General features: G+C 45.2%; 1 protein-coding gene across 1 annotated transcript in view; it reads left to right on the top strand.

The window, feature by feature from the left end:
• The first annotated feature begins 537 nt into the window (after positions 1-537).
• The window catches only part of LOC126284014 (vesicular glutamate transporter 2-like), a 275,507-nt gene continuing 254,327 nt past the window's right edge, over positions 538-21,717 (top strand). The window contains exon 1 of the mRNA XM_049982559.1: positions 538-728. The gene's annotated coding sequence lies outside the window, so the exon portion shown is untranslated. The remainder of the gene's footprint in view (positions 729-21,717) is intronic.

Genomic DNA, 21,717 nt, shown 5'->3' with positions numbered 1-21,717 from the left:
GAAACTAAACGATTAAATACACAAACAGGAAAAAATCGCAGCACCAAGAAATAATTAATGTATAGCAGTGAAATTTCGGGAACACAAAAAAAAGGTTCAAATGGCTCTGAGGACTATGGGACTTAACTTCTAAGGTCATCAGTCCCCTAGAACTTAGAACTGCTTAAACCTAACTAACCTAAGGACATCACTCACATCCATGCCCGAGGCAGGATTCGAACTTGCGACAGTAGCAATCGCGCAGTTCCAGACTGAAGCGCCTAGAACCGCTCGGCCACTCCGGCCGGCTGGCCGGTAGTGTCAGTACAGTTACGGATTCACGTGTGTTGCGGACCGTATGCAAGTGTCAGTGGGAGCTTCCTCTGAGTACGCCACTGAATTTGTCAAAGTCAGTAGTGACGCGTGTTTTCGAGCAAATGGGAAAGCCTATGTCTGAGACCGTAGGGACATGAGTGTCAGTTTGACAGGTACTTAACGATGGCGGTGGTCGTACTGCGGTATGTTGGTTTCACTGGTGGGTCGGCGCGGGACCGATGCGACGCCGCCGGCAGTGGCGGGCAAGAAAATGCTACGGCGCCCCCACTCCCAGCGCACAGTGGAGACTGGCTGGGTGACTGGCTGTGCCTTCAGTGTGTGTCTGCGGCGGCTCCAGGCAGGTCTGCAGGCGGCGGTAGCGGCGGAGGCAGCGGCAGCTCAGGACAGCAGGCATCGCACCACCTCACACCGAGGTGAGCTACTCGCTGCGCGCCGTCGGCGAGCAGTTGCTAACGCTACTGGCTCCACTACGTTATTAGCAGGCATTCCACAGTTGTGCGTTGTCCGTCACTGTCGCTTTTACTTTTCCAGTCATTGTCTTCAAGCCACTTTTAGGCCATTGACGGTGGGTACTTGCCGTACTATCATCAATGTTCCCCTTTCCCGTTCTGTTCGCGAATGGCGTGTGGGAACATCGAGTGTCGGTAAGGCTTCATGTGTGCTCTAGTTCCTTAATTTCCCCGCCGTCGTTTCATGAGGTGTAGTGTTGGAAGACATTTTTGTGTTAGCAGAAGAGCCAACACCGTGTTACGAGTGGAGGCCGAAATGCACGGCTTCAGCTCAATCAGGCTAGCGTGAGGAGGGAAGAACTATACTGACGCGAGGTCTGGAACATGACAGGGAATGAGAATTCAGAAAGAGGACATAATTAGTTTGATACTTAACTTTAATCCATTAATGACGAACGTCGCTCTTGACGGTACATGATTCACAATATTATCTGTTGAGAAGACATATAGTAACTGAATATGGTGCCTTGCTAGGTCGTAGCAATTGACGTAGCTGAAGGCTATGCTAAACTGTCGTCTCTGCAAATGCGAGCGTATGTAGACAGTGAACCATCGCTAGCAAAGTCGGCTGTACAACTGGGGCGAGTGCTAGGGAGTCTCTCTAGACTAGACCTGTCATGTGGCGGCGCTCGGTCTGCAATCACTGATAGTGGCGACACGGGGGTCCGACGTATACTAACGGACCGCGGCCGATTTAAAGGCTACCACCTAGCAAGTGTAGTGTCTGGCGGTGACACCACAGAAGTGCTACGTTAAGTAGCTTTTCGTGGGACGTAACGCCCTCACCCTTACTAAACCAACTCGTGACGAAATGGGCCTATTTTCTTCGGACTTTCTTTGTAACCTCTATTAATGCTACTTGCTTTCAGATGGACGAGCAATACACCATAATTCCTCGCAGGAATGCTTTTATGAGCCCCTTCTTTCGTGGATGAAACACATTTCCTTATTTATTTACTTATCATGGCATTTTTAGGATCACCTGGCTGTCCCTTAAATGTACCCAGGTGTTCTCTATATTCCGCATTGTTCTTTACGACACACCTGTCCCGTTAGTCCTACTTTAGGACGTTCTGGACGGCTACTCTCAGCTATACCACTGTTGTCACTCATTCCAGTGGTTTATGAGCAGTGATGTAACTGAACACTAATAGGCGTTTCAGGTTATTCTTGTAAAATACGCTCCATTTATTTGCGATGAAGTATTTAGTTTAAATATATTTCAATAATACCACACAGTCATCATTCGTAATAATTTATGTTTCTATTCAATGCATACACATTTCAGCAACACAGTTTCCGTATCAACTACTGCATCAATATTTTAGACGGTTACATCAGCAGCTCGTGGTCTTGTGGTTAGTGTTGATATCGCTCGATCGCGAGGCCCTGGGTTCGACTGCGGGTCGGATCTGGGATATTCTTCGCAAGGGTCTGTGTGTGTGTGTGTGTGTGTGTGTGTGTGTGTGTGTGTGTGTGTGTGTGTGTGCGTGTGCTGCTGAACTCCCCAGAACAGGACTTCCGGCCAACAATGCCATACGCACATTTCATCCTTTCTTCTTATCAATCACCTCCATCTGGTCTCTGCAAACGGCCGAATAGTAATGCGCCGGTCGACGTGGCCGTGCGGTTCTAGGCACTACAGTCTGGAATCGCGCGACCGCTACGGTCGCAGGTTCAAATCCTGCCTTGGGCATGCATTTGTGTGATGTCCTTAGGTTAGTTAGGTTTAAGTAGTTCTAAGTTCTAGGGGACTGATGACCTCAGAAGTTAAGTCCCATAGTGCTCAAAGCCATTTGAACCAATAGTAACGCTGTGGTGAATGCCTAGTGCAGCACTGTACTTTTGCATTTGCGATTCGTGCTCAGGAAGAAGGATTGCGCACACTGATCCGTGTGAGACTGAAATTACTTAATTTTTCCGATGTTGTCCTTACGCAGGAAACACGCGGGAGAAGGAAATACACTACTTCATTGGCACCATGCCCTACCTCTCAAAATAAAACGAGTGGAGCCTCCAGCGGTGCAAGTGCATTGTATTGCCCTTATTTACGTTTAATGTTCGCTTTCAGCCTTTGCATAAAGTGCTGACTGCCTTCAATCTTCCCGTGTTTCGTAATAATTCTCCAATTACGTGATATTACTACATACAACTCTATCGCCTGCCAACGGTCTCAGAAAATAGCGATGTTTGTCCTGGAGGTAATTTATTTATATCATGAATAGTAATAGTCTTATCAGACATTTGTTAGTTTTACAAAAAAATCTTGGATGAAATTTAATACACAAATCTAGAATATTCATGCGAACAACGCTGAAAAACTTTAATGTGCACAGTTACACTTAGAGAACTTTGTCACTTTCATTATATTTATGTAATTAGAAAAACTCTTTTGGGACCATGTATTTGAGTCTTACACTGAGTTAGCAAAATTATCAAATTTCTGCAGTTTAATTGTCAACTTGGAATTTTCCATCGGTAGGCATGAGATATATTCTGTGCCTGGAAATTACATTTCGTACGGGAGCTATTGTCCGAAATTAACTACATGTCGGTGTATCACGGTTGCGGGAAGACTGAGGTACATGTAAATCTCAAAAAGATCTCTTAACTCCTTGAAATTTTACTTTGTAAAGTATCGGAATTGAACAGAAAAGTGAAACATCATAGCTGAAGGTAGCAGCGCTTACTTAAATAAATACGTATCTTAAAAGCTACGCATTCGACATTAAACTGGCGCTAAGTGAATAGTTTTACAAATGTATGATCTGTTTACAGGGTGGTTATAACTGAACATTCAGTGAACACGGAAAACTATTTACTGTGTGGGTACCCAGCTTTATAGAAATAATGTTCAGACTGTGCGCTGCAGATTTCGCGTTGCTACTAAGTAGTGTTAGTGTCCCGAGTTGCCGCTAGTCGCCGGTACTGGTACGTGAATTTTAAAGACAAGCATCAGTGTGAATTACGGTTCCAGACAGTCAATATGGGTCCGGACGAGGTGGCAGGGCTTTGCTTGTAAAGCTGTGTTACCAAAACAACACCAATAGTGCTGTCGCTCTCTCGACTGTCACGCATTAACGGAACACAGAGAGGTGCTTCTCCGGGACTGGGGTTGAAGAACATCTTTCAGAAGTTCGAATTAAGTGGCGATTAGGGAATTGCTCCCAGAGATGCCGACGATCAATTGCGCCACAAATAGTTCAAGAAGTTCCTGTTTCCATGGCTGAAAATGCTGGACGTAACGTGCGACATTCGAGAACTCCACAATCTGTGTTACGGTAGCTGAACATCCCATGTTCCGCCGTCCAATACGTGCTGGTACATCTCAAGGCGTTTCAGGCTGTCGTGGATGCAGATGGCAGTTACATTGAGCGATTTTTGTAACCTGCAACGTAATCATGGTTACTTAATTAACGAATGTTAACCTCTTATGTGGAAATAAACTGTATTTCTGACAATTGTTTGTTCGTTATCTCTGTTCCACGTGTCTTACAAATGTTTCCACGAAGTTTCGTTGTCCTACGACCATGCGTTTTTCGTGGGGGCTATACCAAGTAGCAAAAGTTTCATCATAGCCATCCTGTAGAATAAAACAGATTTGTCTTACAAGGACGCCAACGAGAAAGTAGATTTCTAACGGTTTCAGCTCCTCCCGTGACATGTGTACAGAACACATGGGACAGTTGATAGCATCGGCAACTACGTTGCTGTGTGGGGGCGGCTGGTCTGTTACACTTACTTATACAGGTGTTTCGTGTTTTATGAGGATATGATTATGCAAATGTAAGCATAGTTCGCTAAAGTATGAAGGTATGGATTATTTTCTCTTGGGAAAACAGGCCACATCCTAAAAATTAAGTTAAATGAGTCCTGACTACTTTGAACTAGCTGACGTAGAATCAGAAGTATATCAACCAAAAAATCACGTTAGTAAATACATGTGCATTTGTAATTCATTGCGGAACAGTACCATGCAGGACCTGAAAACTTTGCAGAGTACATTATACTCCTTTGCCACCCAATAAAAAACCCTGTTTTCCCAGGGGATAATCGAAGAGCAGTTTCTACCGCTTAATTTGCTCTAAAACTAACAATAGAAACACGTAAATATTCAATTGTCGGTTGTTGTGGGCCAGGAAGGATGCTGAAGTTTATATGCCCTGTAGGACAGCACGCTACAGAGAATTGTGTGAACTGGAGAACTGTCTTCTTGGGAGACATGTCCTTGCTGGAGGACTTGATCGAATGGCGCTGAGTAGTGATACTGGGCACACATCAGAGAGGAACGAGCTTCAAACCACGTCCTAACGTTCACGCTTAGTTTTTCTGCTGTCGAGTTATTTACTTAAACAAAGGCACTGTTCAATTCCTCCTATCGAAGTGGAGGTGATGATAAATAGGTACTATGAAATACACTTTTTCATGTAAAATGACCTCATAATCCTCGACTATAATACTGTTTGATCCGGAGTTGAGATACGAGCATTGGAATAAAATGAATATGCGGTCTGGGGCCTCAAAAGACTACCATTAAGTCTATCTCTACGACAAGAGTCTCATGTATGGACACTTTCCATAATAACTCCGTCTGTCGTCGGACGCGAGGTGAGGGATAGCTCCTTGGTGATCCTGACCTCGACATCACAATCTTCTATACACGTAGACCTACGGAGGCCGTTCTAATGCGTTCATCGTTGATATCACAGCTTTGTAGGCTGGCGCTTGGCCGCCAACGATTCGTCTATTCTTCATTCGTGCATCTCCGATTCCAGAAACGGTTGCTCGAGATGTGGATTAGACCCTGACATCAGTGCAGTCTTATTAGCTCGACGGCTTTCAAGAATTTCGTTCAATACATATTTTATGAATCCCCTTACATTCACTAATGCCCAACCTGAGCACGACACAGATTACGTAAGTCACTCACCTTTCGCCAGTACACAGTCTGCAACTGTTCACTGTCCACACGGCAACTCAGATCAAATGGTTCAAATGCTTCTGAGCACTATGGGACTTAACTGCTGAGGTCATCAGTCTCCTAACTAATTTAAGGACATCACACACATCCGGGCCCGAGGTAGGATTCGAACCTGCGACCGTAGTGGTCTCGCGGTTGCAGACTAGCGCCTAGAACCGCTCGGCCACTCCGGCCGGCAACTCAGATCAAATTATAAGCGCCGGTGCGCTACTTAAACGTTCAAATATTGCGTGAAGCTGGTTAACAGTACGCTTGCGTAGTCACATGACAAATGTTCCCAGACATCAGTATGTTGACGAATGTCTGTAATGAAAATCAAATAGCCTACATGAGTTTTACCACGTACTAACAGAGACGCAAATCCACGAAAGGCGCAGGTGCGACTGCTTTTCCATGACATGACGTAAAGCCTCAGCTCAAACATACAAGCCCCGACGATGAATATTTCGTACTCACTGGGAACAAAAAACTGAAATATAGAGAGTTGAGTGAATTTAGTAGATAGATTAGATATATTTCACTCTACCTGTGTTCCAAATGATATAATTATGGATTCGAAACGCATTTCACGTGCAACTGCTCTGTCGACTGAGCCATCCAAGCAGCCTTACTTCCCCCGGCACCTCATCCACTACCTTCAGGAGTTCTCCTGCGTACCTTACCGATCCAGCACTCCTGGAACAGGAGATACTACGCCGACATGGCTTAGCCATAGACTAGGCGACCGTTCCCACAACGAATATTTCACTCTTTGCAGTGGAGTGTGGACTGATATGAAACTTCCTGACAGATGAAAACTGTGTGTCGGACAGAAACTGGAACGCTGGACCTTTGCCTTTCGCTGATACGGTTCTATCGAGTGAGCTACCAAAGCACGACTCACGATCCTCCGTAATCTATTAGTAAGTTTCAAATCAGCGCAATGATCGCCATAGAACGATAATTCATCCTGTAAACATAATGAAACTCGTTAAAAAATCTTCTCTTTTGTTTAGTTGTGCCAGTCTAGAAGTGAGCCAATCTATACGTGAGCACAGTACAGCTACTTTAATACAAATGACATTCGCGTTCATACATGTTCTCATCAAATTGTAATCGCAGGTAATTGATAATGGCGATAGTAAATAAAGATTAATTTTTACAAGCAGCTATTTGCTGCGTCTACTCTAGTAAACTACGCATTGTTTCAACCGAAACTGACCAAGAAAAAAATGTATTATATTACTCCTGAACGCAACTCGTGTCTTTAATGACTAGACAGATATACGGTACTTTGCCTAACATACTTCGTACTGTTGGCGAATAATACCTTCACTTCAGTGAAAAACGGTTGTCGCAGTGCAAGAATGATCTGCGTTCTCACCTAAGAAACAAATGGTTTGTACTGTTTTGCTTACAATACGTGCTTATTAATGTGAAAAAATCTTGATACGTTTTATATCTGCATTTTCATTCATACTCTGAAAACCATCTTATGGTGTGCGGTGGAGGGTAGTTTGTGTACCACTGTCTTTTCCCACCTTTTCTGTTCCAGTCCCAGTGGCTAACACGCTGGAGTCACATTCGGAAGTATGACGGTTCAATCCCGCGTCCGGCCATCCTGATTTAGGTTTTCCGTGATTTCCCTAAATCACTCAATGCAAATGCCGGGATGGTTCCTTTGAAAGGGCACGGCCGACTTCCTTCCCCGTCCTTCCCTAATTCGATGAGACCGATGACCTCAGTGTCTGGTCTCCTTCCCCAAAAACAACCCAAACCCTTCTTCTCGCCGGTTCTAGGCGCATCAGTCTGGAACCGCGCGACCGCTACGATCGCAGGTTCGAATCCTGCCTCGAGCATGGATGTGCGTGATGCCCTTAGGTTAGTTAGGTTTCAGTGGTTCTAAGTTCTAGGGGACTGATGACCTCAGTAGTTAAATCCCATAGCGCTCAGAGCCATTTGAACCATTTTGAACCTTAGCAGTTAAGTCCCATATGATTTCACACACATTTGAACATTTTTTTTGAAAACTGTTGCAGCTGAAAATGGAAGAATGTGTTCACTTAAGAAATTTTACTATTCTTAAAATCAGTTTCTTCAAGTGCTCCATGCCTGCAAATTTAGCACCAAGTGCTTCTTGATGTACAGAGCAACGAATCCCATGTGTCGATCACAGTAATTTTTTGCTCTTTCATTGTCACCTAAAAGTTTAAATTCTTTCTGCATGGTACTGTAATGTCGGTTAGTAGCAAATAAGCAGTACTTGTCACTTATTCAATTTGAGAATTCTCATCCCTCTCGTCTGTCATTCCCATTGATTATAGAGGATTGTGACTGCAGATCGCTAGACGGCATCTTTTTCTGTGAACAGCCACTGGACCTGTGAACGTCCTTCACAGCATGAACAAATAGCGAAGACTAAACAGCGCTGACACCACGATTCTGCCAAACCCAGAGAGTAGTGCCGACCGCAAAATTCCGCGCCGCAATGCCAAACGAAATGCGGCGCTGTTCCGGGTTCTTCCGAGAAGGAGCGAGCAAACGAAAGTGACAGGCCGGGCCCCGGTACGGTGCGAGCGTGGAGTTAGTCAGCCGTGGCCGGCCCTGGTTTAAAAGATCGACCCGCTGATTGGCAATGGGAACTAGAAGAAACTTTAGACAATAGAGTTTATGATATATTCAAAGGGTTCCTGTACAGTTGTATTGATGGGTGGACCGCTGTGGTAAACTTACAGTATGGAGACAGTGAAATGTCTGCTACAGAAAAGAACGTTAGAGTTTCATATTCTGCCCATGTCTAGGCCCTCAAAGCGCACCAAAATATGTAGCTAAGTACTGTGAGATGGATGTCGACTTAATCAGACCTATGAAGGGACTTGGATGGAACCTGTAAGTCGGCACAGCACTCACACTCTCCCATACAACGTTACGTTCAATAGTTGCTTACGGCAGAGGTTGTTATGGATCTACCGCTGACAGTTATCTGAACAGAATTAATAGATGTAAAATATAAAGCGCTGAGAACTTACGTGGGAGTCCCAGAACTATCATTATCAATCGTATGGGAATTACACATCAATTTAGAAATACAATTAAATATGTAGAAATTTACGTATTACTTATACATGACTGATTACATCTGATTTAGTCTCCACGAAACACGAGGTATTTCCACGTTATGAAATTCGAGGGCATTCTTCAGCAGTATGTCTGACAGTCTGCCTTGGAAAGCCACAAGTGGTGCACTCTGCACTTTTGCCGTGTGTATAACAGGCCTTCGCTGCTCCTGTGATTACTCCGGATCCTGCTGAGTGGACTCCATGTCCTCTGGGGCAATAGAGTTCCCAATAGGTTGCTGCAGACTTGGAGAAATCTGTGAAGCTGTTTCCCGCAGATAGAAGTTATGGTCCGGCAGGTTGCTCGCTGTTTAAATGGTTCAAATGGCTCTGAGCACTATGGGACATAACTTCTGAGGTCATCAGTCCCCTAGAACTTAGAACTACTTAAACCTAACTAACCTAAGGACATCACACACGTCCATGCCAGAGGCAGGATTCGAACCTACGACTGTAGCAGTCGAGCGGTTCCGGACTGAGACGCCTAGAACCGCTCGGCCACATCGGCCGGCTGCTAGCTGTTCTGATTGGAGGATGTGTGGAGCAGATTCAGATGGTAGATATGCTCTCATGAATTGGAAATTGCCGGTTGTTGCAGATTTTCTTACATTTGCTCCACAGGACATTCTTCTTTCTCAGGTTAGGTGGTTAAATGAGGTTCAGGGCAGGTAGTCAGAATGCTAAAGTGGACTTAATGTGTCAGTAAATCGACGGTGATACTTCTAAAGTAACCAGAGCATAAACTGATGTAGGAGAACGTCGAGTTTCCCAGAACTTATTGGCTGGACAGGGATTCGAACCACGCACCTTCCATTAAGAGTGAACTACCCTAACCACTTTGATGACACGACCGTTGGAGCAACAGAGAAAGGCTGTGCAGATTAATACTTGGATTTTTACTTAGACATGTGCTGGGAAGCGCAACTGGCATAATATTTTGTGCTCACCATCTGCCACACGGCCTTGATGCGTCATGAACAGTCATTTAGTGTTTGTTACTACGTAGCAGCGTGCTTTTCATGGACAAACTACGGTTAAATGAATTTTATTATTTAAAAGTGCGATACGGAAAGTGAGAAAGTGTTGTTGTTTTTTACGACTGTAAGACAAACGCAAAAAAGCGCTCTGGCGGAATGTCGGTGGCCTTGTGTGGTCAGACCTACTGCAGGTGTAAGCCAGGATTTGTGGCTGTGGCGATGGCTGCCGCCGATATAGCGGCCTCGTAGCCGCGCTGTTGAGTGAGTCTGTTACAGTTTTTCCATCGCTCAGTAAGCGAGTGGAACAGGAGTGTTGGTAGAATGTATCCTCTGCCATTTACTGCACAGTGGGCTGCGGAGTACTTGGGTAGATATAGAAAAAAATCAGTCAGCTACTGCTTACAAGGGAACCTCCCCATCGCACCCCCCTCAGATTTAGTTATAAGTTGGCACAGTGGATAGGCCTCGAAAAACTGAACACAGATCAATCGAGAAAACAGGAAGAAGTTGTGAGAAACTATGAAAAAAATAAGCAAAATATACAAACTGAATAGTCCATGCGCAAGATACGCAACATAAAGGAAATCGTGAGCTGAGCACCGCCGTGGTTAGAGTGAGCAGTTGCGGAACGAGAGATCCTTGGTTCGAGTCTTCCCTCAAATGAAAATTTTATTTTCGCAAAGTTACGTTCTGTCCGTTCATTCATTGACGTCTCTGTTCTCTGTAATAAGTTTAGTGTCTGTGTTTTGCGACCGCACCGCAAAACCGTGCGATTAGTAGACGAAAGGACGTGCCTCTCTAATAGGAACTGAAAACATTTGATCGCCAGCTCATAGGTCAACCGATTCCTCCACAGGAAAACACGTCTGATATATTCGGTACGACACTGGTGATGGCATGTGCGTCACATGACAGGAATATGTTGTCGACCCACCTAACTTGTACACTTGGCGAATGGGTAAAAAGATTCTTCTACCTTGCCCGATTTAGGTTTTCTTGTGGATGTGATAATCTCTCCCAAAAAGTGATGAAAACATAAGAGTTTGTCACATAAACTGAAAATAAAAAGTTAAACTTTTCACTCGAGGGAGTCCGTACTTGCTGACGCTAAACACGGGACCACGGCGCTCCTGACCTCGTCGTAACCTTGATGTTGCTTATCTTGCACATGGAGTGCTCAGTTTGTATATTTTGCTTATTTTTTTCATAGTTCCACACAACTTCTTCCTATTTTATCGATTGATCTGTGTTCAGCTTTTCAAGGCCTATCCATTGTACCAACTTATAACTAAATCTGAGGGGGGTGCGATGGGGAGGTTCCCTTGTTAGCATTCGCTGTGCAGCACTGCAATGCGAAAGAGAAGCAAAAGAAACTAGCAGTTGGGTTTCGCGTTGTGGTTCGTTTTACTATTGTTAATTAGCAACAAATTTTTAGGATAGTCGTGCTCCAGGAAGTTTTGTTACTGAACTGATTTCGTAAGAAGACATAGTTGTTGCTCCCATCTCATGTACACGCGTCTCTAGGAGCACATCATAGAACGTTGCGCCAGGATACAGGGCGCTGGCTGCGAACGACAGATCGCGACCTATTATAAGCGTGGGTGAACTCAGGTCAGCGACGGCAGGTACTGTAAGCTGCCTCCTGTATCTCTTGGATGAACAGAGGGAACTGGATGTCAAAGGACCACTGTTTTCGGTATCCATGTCGACTCCTGAATAGGAGATTTCCGGTATCTAAAAAGATGCGCGGTCACACAACGTGTTCCAAAATTATGTAACAGACTGGCGTCAACGGTAATGGCTAGTACAGTCTTCCTTAAGAAAAAAAATTGCAAGAAGGAATTTACTGCATTGGTCTACTCTCTGCCATCTTCCGTTTCGCTGGCGTATTCCGTTATCCCATTGTTGGCAGACTGTGTATTGGTTCGGTGCATAAGTTCGTAGCGTTTATCTATAAGTTTAATAAATGCGCAGACACACATAATAGAGACTTTAGTCATAAATAATACACTGCTGGCCATTAATATAGCTACACCACGAAGGTGACGTGCTACAGCCGCGATATTTAACCGACAGGAAGAAGGTGCTGTGATATGCAAATGACTAGCTTTTCAGAGCATTCACACAAAGTTGGCGCCGGTGGCGACACCTACAACGTGCTGACATGAGGAAAGTTTCCTACCGATTTCTCATACACAAACAGCAGTTGGCCGGTGTTGTCTGGTAAAACGTTGTTGTGATGCCTCGTGTAAGGAGGAGAAATGCGTACCATCACGTTTCGGACTTTGATAAAGATCGGATTGTAGCCTATCGCGATTGCGATTTGTCTTATTGCGACGTTACTGCTCGCGTTGGTCGATATACAATGACTGTTGGCAGCTTATGCAATCGGTAGGTTCAGGAGGGTAATACGGAACGCCGTGCTCGATCCCAACGGCCTCGTATCACTAACAGTCGAGATGACAGACATCTTATCCGCATGGCTGTAACGGATCGTGCAGTCACGTCTCGACCCGTGAGTCAACAGATGGGACGTTTGCAAGACAACAACCATTTGCACGAACAGTTCGACGACATTTGCAGCAGCATGGAGTATCAGATCGGAGACCACGGCTGCGATTACCCTTGACGCTGCATCACAGACAGGAGCGCATGCGATGGTGTACTCAACGACGAACCTGGGTGCACGAATGGCAAAACGTCATTTTTTCGGATGAATCCAGGTTCTGTTTACAGCATCATGATGGTCGCATCCGTATTTGGCGAAATCGCGGTGAACGCACATTGGAAGGGTGTATTCGTCATCGTCATACTGGCGTATCACCCAGCGTGATGGTATGGGGTGCTACTGGTTTGACGTCTCGGTCACCTCTTGTTCGCATTGACGGCACTTTGAACAGTGGACGTTACATTTCAGATGTGTTACGACCCGTGGCTCTACCTTTCATTTGATCCCTGCGAAACCCTACATTTCAGCAGGATAATGCACGACCCCATATTGCAGGTCCTGTACGGGCCTTTCTGGATAAAGAAAATGTTTGACTGCTGCCCTGGCCAGCATATTCTCCAGAACTCTCACCAATTGAAAACGTCTGGTCAATGGTGGCGGATCAACTGGCTCATCACAATACGCCAGTCACTACTCTTGATGAACTGTGGTATCGTGTTGAAGCTGCATGGGCAACTGTACCTGTACACGCCATCCAAGCTCTGTTTGACTCAACGCTCAGGCGTATCAAGGCCGTTATTACGGCCAGAGGAGGTTGCTCTGGGTACTGATTTCTAGGGATCCACATCAGTCTTTCGTTCACATACCTTATTGCAACTACGCTGGGTTCCATTTCTTTCCGCCGGCCGCGGTGGTCTCGCGGTTCTAGGCGCGCAGTCCGGAACCGTGCGACTGCTACGATCGCAGGTTCGAATCCTGCCTCGGGCATGGATGTGTGTGATGTCCTTAGGTTAGTTAGGTTTAAGTAGTTCTAAGTTCTAGGGGACTGATGACCACAGAAGTTGAGTCCCATAGTGCTCAGAGCCATTTGAACCATTTCTTTCCTGATGTAAAGCCCTACACCCCATTGTGCTATTCCTGCTTTGACTCCTGACAGGTAGACCTTGTATTCTCCCACTTCCTCTTCTTTCTCACCCCTTACCCGAATGCCACTAACAGCTAAAACATCCAGCCCCATCTTACTTGCAGCCTCTGCCAGCTCTACCTTCTTCCCAAAGTAGCCCCCATTGATATTAATAGCTCCCCATCTCATTACCATTTGTTTGCCAAGTCGTATCTTAGGAGTCCCTGCTTTGTCAGTTAGAGGTGGGACTCCGTCACCTCCAAAGGTCCCAGGCATTTTGCTCTGATTGTTGCCAGCATCATATTTAAAGTACCGGGTAAGCAGGTTGCTAGCCTTACTTGCCCCGAGTCCCATTGAGTTTTACCCCTAACGGTTGAGGGACTAACCGGTGGATTTTGGTAGTCTTTGCCGTATGAGCACAAAGGTGACCACGACTCAGAATATGTCCGAGATGCCCAGCCTTATTCCAAAGTAACTGGTATCCCAACTGTCGGGACCACTTACTTGGCCACTCATTCGGACAGGACGTTAAAATGTGGCGTACCGTCAGCAATTGCCCACATGGGCAAAATGGCGCCGGCGCAGCCGTCAGCAGATGGCGGTGGCTGAACCGGCATTGTCCAACTCGTAACCGTGCCAAAACGATCTCCTCCCGCCGAGAAGGGCGTGAAGAGGTCGTCTGGTCAATGGTGGCGGATCAACTGGCTCATCACAATACGCCAGTCACTACTCTTAATGAACTGTGGTATCGTGTTGAAGCTGCATGGGCAACTGTACCTGTACACGCCATCCAAGCTCTGTTTGACTCAAAGCTCAGGCGTATCAAGGCCGTTATTACGGCCAGAGGTGGTTGCTCTGGGTACTGATTGCTAGGGATCTATGCACCCAAATTGCGTGAAAATGTAATCACATGTCAGTTCTAGCGTAATATATGTGCCCAATGAATACATGTTTATCATCTGCATTTCTTCTTGGTGTAGCAATTACAATGGCCAGTAGTGTATATTCTGCTTTACTGATTACAACAGTCTGCCAATGTTGGGATACCTTTTCGAATCCGAGACTGTAGAAATCACTTGGCTCTGAGGCGAAGAACTCGTCGAGCCGTGTTCGGAGCGCATTTTCACCCGGAAAGGAAGTTCCCTGAAGGTTGTTCGCTAGAGAGCGGAAAAGGTGAAAATCAGAGTGCGCAAGAGCAGATGAGTAAGGTGGGTGTGGAATGAATTCGCAATCCGTCTCCGGTACAGTGTTTTTCTTTTCAGTTTATCGAAATGTGGGCGGGCGTTATCCTGGGGTAGCACCGCTTCACGCAGTCTTTCTGGTCGTTGTTCATGGAGTGCGTTTGCAAGACGTGTCAGTTCTTGACAATAAATGCCAGCAATGGTGGTTACACTTCAGGAAAGCTATTTGTAGCACACCATACCGTCACTGTTTGATCAGATGCTTACCATTGTCTTTGGTTGATGCGAGCACGATTGTGTACGGGGAGTTGCTGCTTTGTTTGGCCTCAACCATTCAGTTCTTTTCCTTATGTTAACATAAAGACACCGTTCTCTTTATAAGTAATGATACAGGATAGGAATGTTCGGTGTTGTTGACAGGCCAATTGATGACGAGCAAGCAAAGATGCACGTATGGCCACACGCTGATTTCTGAGGTTTTGGCCCACAGATTGCTGTACTCATACATCCAATTTTAGAACCTTCCTCGTTGCATGCAATTGTCGCACAATAGTGGAATGACCACAGTTCACCACCTTTGCCACTTTTCGAGTACACTGTCGATGATAATTGAGGGTTAATGCGTTGAAATGATCTTTATTAAACTCCGAAGTTCTTCCAAAACTTGGAGAGTCATTGATGTCAAAACGTTCTTCCTTAAGACGAGAAAACCATTTGCTTGCTGTGCTCTGTGTAGTGGAATTATCACCATGAACGGCGCAAATGTTCCTCGCTGCCTCCGCTGCTGTCAACCCTCTACTGAACTCAAACAGAAGAATATGTCGGAAATGTTCTGATATCTCCATTTTGCAACTCATTTCCTACCGTTCACACCTCTACTTTCTATCTTCAATTTTTTTGTGGTTTTAGGGCGCACAACTACAATGGTCATTAGCGCCCAGACTAAGTTATGAATGCACTGCGAGGAACAAGGTTAAAACAGCAACTAAAAAGGACAACACTATAAAAGGCTCATTAACAGGCAAGGGATTAACAGGAAACAGCATAATCAAATGTCCTTAGACAGGTTTGACAAGTGGATGAAACGAAGAACGCGAGCAGCTGCTCCTGGGTCATTTGCTAAAATTTCATCCAGAGTACATGGCAGGCCAAGATCAATGCGCAGTGTATTAAAATTCGGACATTATCATCATTTAAGACTGATTATGCCTTTCAGCGTTCAGTCTGGAGCATAGTCTCCCTTATAAAATTCCTCCATGATCCCCTATTCCGTGCTAACATTGGTGCCTCTTCTGATATTAAGCCTATTACTTCAAAATCATTCTTAACCGAATCCAGGTACCTTCTCCTTGGTCTGCCCCGACTCCTCCTACCCTCTACTGCTGAACCCATGAGTCTCTTGGGTAACCTTACTTCTCCCATGCATGTAACATGACCCCACCATCTAAGCCTGTTCGTCCTGACTGCTACATATATAGAGTTCTTTCCCAGTTTTTCTTTGATTTCCTCATTGTGGACACCCTCGTGCCATTGTTCCCATCTACTAGTACCTGCAATCATCCTAACTACTTTCATATCCGTAACCTCAACCTTATTTTAAGGTAACCTGAATCCATCCAGCTTTCGCTCCCATACAACAAAGTTGGTCGAAAGATTGAACGGTGCACAGATATCATAATCTTGGTACTGACTTCCTTCTTGCAGAAGAGAGCAGATCGTAGCTGAGCGCTCACTGCATTACCTTTGCTACACCTCGCTTCCAGTTCTTTCGCTATGTTGCCATCCTGTGAGAATATGCATCCTAAGTACTTGAAACTGTCCACCTGTTCTAACTTTGTTCCTTCTATTTGGCACTCAATCCGTTTATATCTCTTTCCCACTGACATTACCTTCGTTTTGGAGATGCTAATCTTCATACCACAGTCCTTACATTTCTGATCTAGCTCTGAAATATTACTTTGCAAACTTTCAATCGAATCTGCCATCACAATTAAGACATCCGCATATGCAAGACTCCTTATTTTGTGTTCACACATCTTAATCTCACCCAGCCAGTCTATTGTTTTCAACATATGATCCATATATAATATGAACAACAGTGGAGAGAGGTTCCAGCCTTGTCTTACCCCTGAAACTACTCTGAACCATGAACTCAATTTACCATCAACTCTAACTGCTGCCTGACTATACATGTAAAGACCTTTAATTGCTTGCAAAAGTTTGCCTCCTATTCCATAATCTCGTAGAACAGACAATAACTTCCTCCTAGGAACCCGGCCATATGCCTTTTCTAGATCTATAAAGCATAGATACAATTCCCTGTTCTATTCATAACACTTCTCCATTATTTGCCGTAAGCTAAAGATCTGGTCCTGGCAACCTCTAAGGGGCCTAAACCCACACTGATTTTCATCCAATTGGTCCTCAACTAATACTCGCACTTTCCTTTCAACAATACTTGAGAAGATTTTACCCACAACGCTGATTAAAGAGATACCTCTGTAGTTGTTACAATCTTTTCTGTTTCCATGTTTAAAGATCGGTGTCATTACTGCTTTTGTCCAGTCTGATGAAAGCTGTCCCGACTCCCGGGTCATTTCAGTTATCCTGTGTAGCCATTTAAGACCTGACATTCCACTGTATTTGATGAGTTCCGACTTAATTTCATCCACCCCAGCTGCTTTATTGCACTGCAATCTATTGACCATTTTCAGCACTTCCTCAAATGTGATCCTATCTCCATCCTCATTCCTATCCCATTGTACATCGAAGTCTGAAACATTACTGATCGTATTTTCACCTACATTGAGCAACTCTTCAAAATATTCCCTCCATCTGCCCAAGGAATCCACAGGATTCACAAGCAGTTTTCCTGACCTGTCCAAAATACTTGTTGTCATTTCCTTCTTACCTCCCTTTCGAAGACAGTCCAGAATGGATTTCCAGCAGCTTGACTCAAAGTCTCCAACCTGTTTCCAAAGTCATCCCAAGATTTCTTCTTGGATGCTGCAATTATCTGTTTGGCCTTGTTTCTTTCTTCACCGTCTACCTGAGTTCTAGTATGTAGCCATTTTTGATACGCCTTTTTTTTTTCCTTTTACAGGCTGCCTTGACTGTGTCATTCCACCAAGCTGGTTGCTTCATCCTACCTTTACACATTACTGTTCCAAGACATTCTTTAGCCACTTCTAGTACTGAGTCCCTGTAACTTGTCCATTCCTTTTCCAATGACTGTAATTGACTACATTCAACTAACTGGTACATTTCTGAGATCATTGTTATGTACTTGTGCCTGATTTCCTTATCCTGAAGTTTCTCCACTCTTATCCTCCTACATATGGACCTGACCTCCTGCATTTCGGCCTCAAAATACCAATTTAGCTGCAGATTAAATAATGATCAGTGTCATCAAAGAATCCCCTGAACACACGTGTGTCCCTCACAGCCTTCCTGAATTCCTGATCTGTTATTATATAGTCAATGACTGATCTGGTTCTCCTGCCCTCCCAAGTATACCGGTGAATGTTCTTACGTTTAAAAAAAAGGAGTTTGTGATTACTAAGCCCATACTGGCACAGAAATCCAAGAGTTGTTTTCCGTTCCTGTTGGCCTCCATATCATCTCCAAATTTACCCACAACCTTTTCATACCGTTCTGTTCGATTTCCAATCCTGGCATTAAAATCACCCATGAGCAGAACACTGTCCTTGTCCTTTACTCTAACAACTGACACAATCCTAATTTTCTTGTTAGACACTGTCAAATCTATCCACATCAGTCTTTCGTTCACATACCTTATTGCAACTACGCTGGGTTCCATTTCTTTCCGCCGGCCGCGGTGGTTTCGCGGTTCTAGGCGCGCAGTCCGGAACCGTGCGACTGCTACGGTCGCAGGTTCGAATCCTGCCTCGGGCATGGATGTGTGTGATGTCCTTAGGTTAGTTAGGTTTAAGTAGTTCAAAGTTATAGAGGACTGATGACCACAGAAGTTGAGTCCCATAGTGCTCAGAGCCATTTGAACCATTTCTTTCCTGATGTAAAGCCCTACACCCCATTTTGCTATTCCTGCTTTGACTCCTGACAGGTAGGCCTTGTATTCTCCCACTTCCTCTTCTTTCCCACCCCTTACCCGAATGCCACTAACAGCTAAAACATCCAGCCCCATCTTACTTGCAGCCTCTGCCAGCTCTACCTTCTTCCCAAAGTAGCCCCCATTGATATTAATAGCTCCCCATCTCATTACCATTTGTTTGCCAAGTCGTATCTTAGGAGTCCCTGCTTTGTTAGTTAGAGGTGGGACTCCGTCACCTCCAAAGGTCCCAGGCATTTTGCTCTGATTGTTGCCAGCATCATATTTAAAGTACCGGGTAAGCAGGTTGCTAGCCTTACTTGCCCCGAGTCCCATTGAGTTTTACCCCTAACGGTTGAGGGACTAACCGGTGGATTTTGGTAGTCTTTGCCGTATGAGCACAAAGGTGACCACGACTCAGAATATGTCCGAGATGCCCAGCCTTATTCCAAAGTAACTGGTATTCCAACTGTCGGGACCACTTACTTGGCCACTCATTCGGACAGGACGTTAAAATGTGGCGTACCGTCAGCAATTGCCCACATGGGCAAAATGGCGCCGGCGCAGCCGTCAGCAGATGGCGGTGGCTGAACCGGCATTGTCCAACTCGTAACCGTGCCAAAACGATCTCCTCCCGCCGAGAAGGGCGTGAAGAGGTCGTCTGGTCAATGGTGGCGGATCAACTGGCTCATCACAATACGCCAGTCACTACTCTTGATGAACTGTGGTATCGTGTTGAAGCTGCATGGGCAACTGTACCTGTACACGTCATCCAAGCTCTGTTTGACTCAAAGCTCAGGCGTATCAAGGCCGTTATTACCGCCAGAGGTGGTTTCTCTGGGTACTGATTTCTAGGGATCTATGCACCCAAATTGCGTGAAAATGTAATCACATGTCAGTTCTAGCGTAATATATGTGCCCAATGAATACATGTTTATCATCTGCATTTCTTCTTGGTGTAGCAATTACAATGGCCAGTAGTGTATATTCTGCTTTACTGAGCACTATGGGACTTAACTTCTGAGGTCATCAGTCCCCTAGAACTTACAACTACTTAAACCTAACTAATCTAAGGACATCACACACCCATGCCCGAGGCAGGATTCGAGCCTGCGACCGTAGCGGTCGAGCGGTTCCAAACTGTAGCGCCTAGAACCGCTCGGCCACCCCAGCCGGCTTCATGAGAAAAGCTTAACACACTTACAAAAGCTGCGACATTACACTTTGATACCGTGCAGGCACGCGAAGGGATGAATTACGTCTTATCGCTTACAGCGTTCGTTGCGTCTAAGTTGTTCTATTTGAATGGTTAATGCCTGCCAAAACACTTGTGTGATAGATTAATTTTAACTTTCCACAGACGATAAGTTCGTTGGAGATTGGAGTACAAGCTCAGATTGTCGGAAAGCGGTTGGGGAAGAAGACGGAGGGAGGGATCCACCCAAGCATTCATCATAAGCGATTTAGGAAAGAGTTATTTACTTTAGCCTATGGCCTGCTGGCTACCAGCTCCGTTACCAAGTCCCATCTTCAGGTCATCCCTGTCCGCAGTCGTCATGCTTGCTTCCGAAGTACAGGGTGACACAAAATTCCCTTAATATTTGAAAAGTCGATGGAATGAATAAGTAGTGATGTAAAAATTGACACACATGCTGAAACGACATGGGGTTTTATTAAAAAACAAAAAAATACACGAAATGACCGACAGATGGTTCTTCATACGGTACTAGAGCAATAATTAGAATAACAACTGTTTTTTTTTTAGCAAAGACGACGTTTTTTATAACAAACGCCCAACCTGTAGCCCGTCGCTAATCAACAATACCTATAGTCGAGGCAGAATGTTGTGAACTGTGAACAGCACTGTACAGTGCATCAATAGCTATGATGAGAAACTGTCGTTGCACGTTTTCTTCTGGTATCCCTAATGAGGTCGGACGATCGCGGTAGATTTGTGACCTCAGGTAACCCCACAACCAGTGATTACACGGATTGAGGTCTGGGGACGTGGGAGGCTAAGCATGACGCAAGTGGCGGTTTAGCACGCGATCATCAAACGATGTGCGCAAGAGATCTCTCATACGTGTAGTAGTATGAGGTGGAGCGCCATCCTGCATAAGAGTCGTACCTTGAAGCAGGTATTTATCAGCCAGGCTAGAGATGATGCGATTTTCCAACACATCGGCCTACGTCGCACCAGTCACGCTGCCAGTTTGAAAAGCAGCACACGCCATTTTCTCGAAGAAAAAGGGTCCGATAACGATTGATGAGATAAATCCATACCACACCGTGACACTGTCATCATGCAGTGGTGTTTTCACGACAGTTGTAGGATTTTCGGCAGCCCAAATTATGCCTTTGTGGATGCTGACACACCCTCAGAGCGTGAAGCGGGCTTCGCCAGTCCACAACGAGGTAGACAATAAATCGTCACATTCCCCATATCCTGAAAGGCCATATCGCAAATGCTCGTCGCGTCATAGGATCGGTGACCACGATGGCTCTGGATTTTGTACGTATGACCTTGGATGGTACGTTTTAGCGCTCTCCAAGCATTAGTGCAGAGATGAACCAGCTAAAGTCTCCATTTCTTGCTAAACTGTCCGAGTAGCAGTAACACTTGTGTCTGGTAACGCACAAGGTGATCGACCGTCTTAACAATCCGTAGCTTCCAACTTTGTGATCATTTTTTTTCAGAGCGTCAGTTGTCACAGGACCTTTACCCGTTCAGATACCATTCTTATGGCTACAGGATCGTTAAGCTGCAGTATCGGATTCTCCATTCGGATAGTAAAGCTTCAGTAACAGTGGTCTTCTGGTAGGGCCAACATGCTGTGATGCATCTGATTCCCTCACTCACTACAGCTCATTTTAGACATGATTCTCATGCGGTGTCACTGACGTGTTGCTCTCCAGCGCCATCTGTTGACCGATTTTTGCACTCGCTTTTGGTTTCAATAAAACGTCACGTGATTTCAGACATGTGTGTCAAGATTTACATCTCTACCTACGTTATTC

Source organism: Schistocerca gregaria, chromosome 8 (assembly GCF_023897955.1).
Source record: "Schistocerca gregaria isolate iqSchGreg1 chromosome 8, iqSchGreg1.2, whole genome shotgun sequence".
Classification (NCBI taxonomy): domain Eukaryota; kingdom Metazoa; phylum Arthropoda; class Insecta; order Orthoptera; family Acrididae; genus Schistocerca; species Schistocerca gregaria.
The sequence above is the reverse complement of the archived record's forward strand: the minus strand, read 5'-3'. Positions and strand labels throughout refer to the sequence as shown.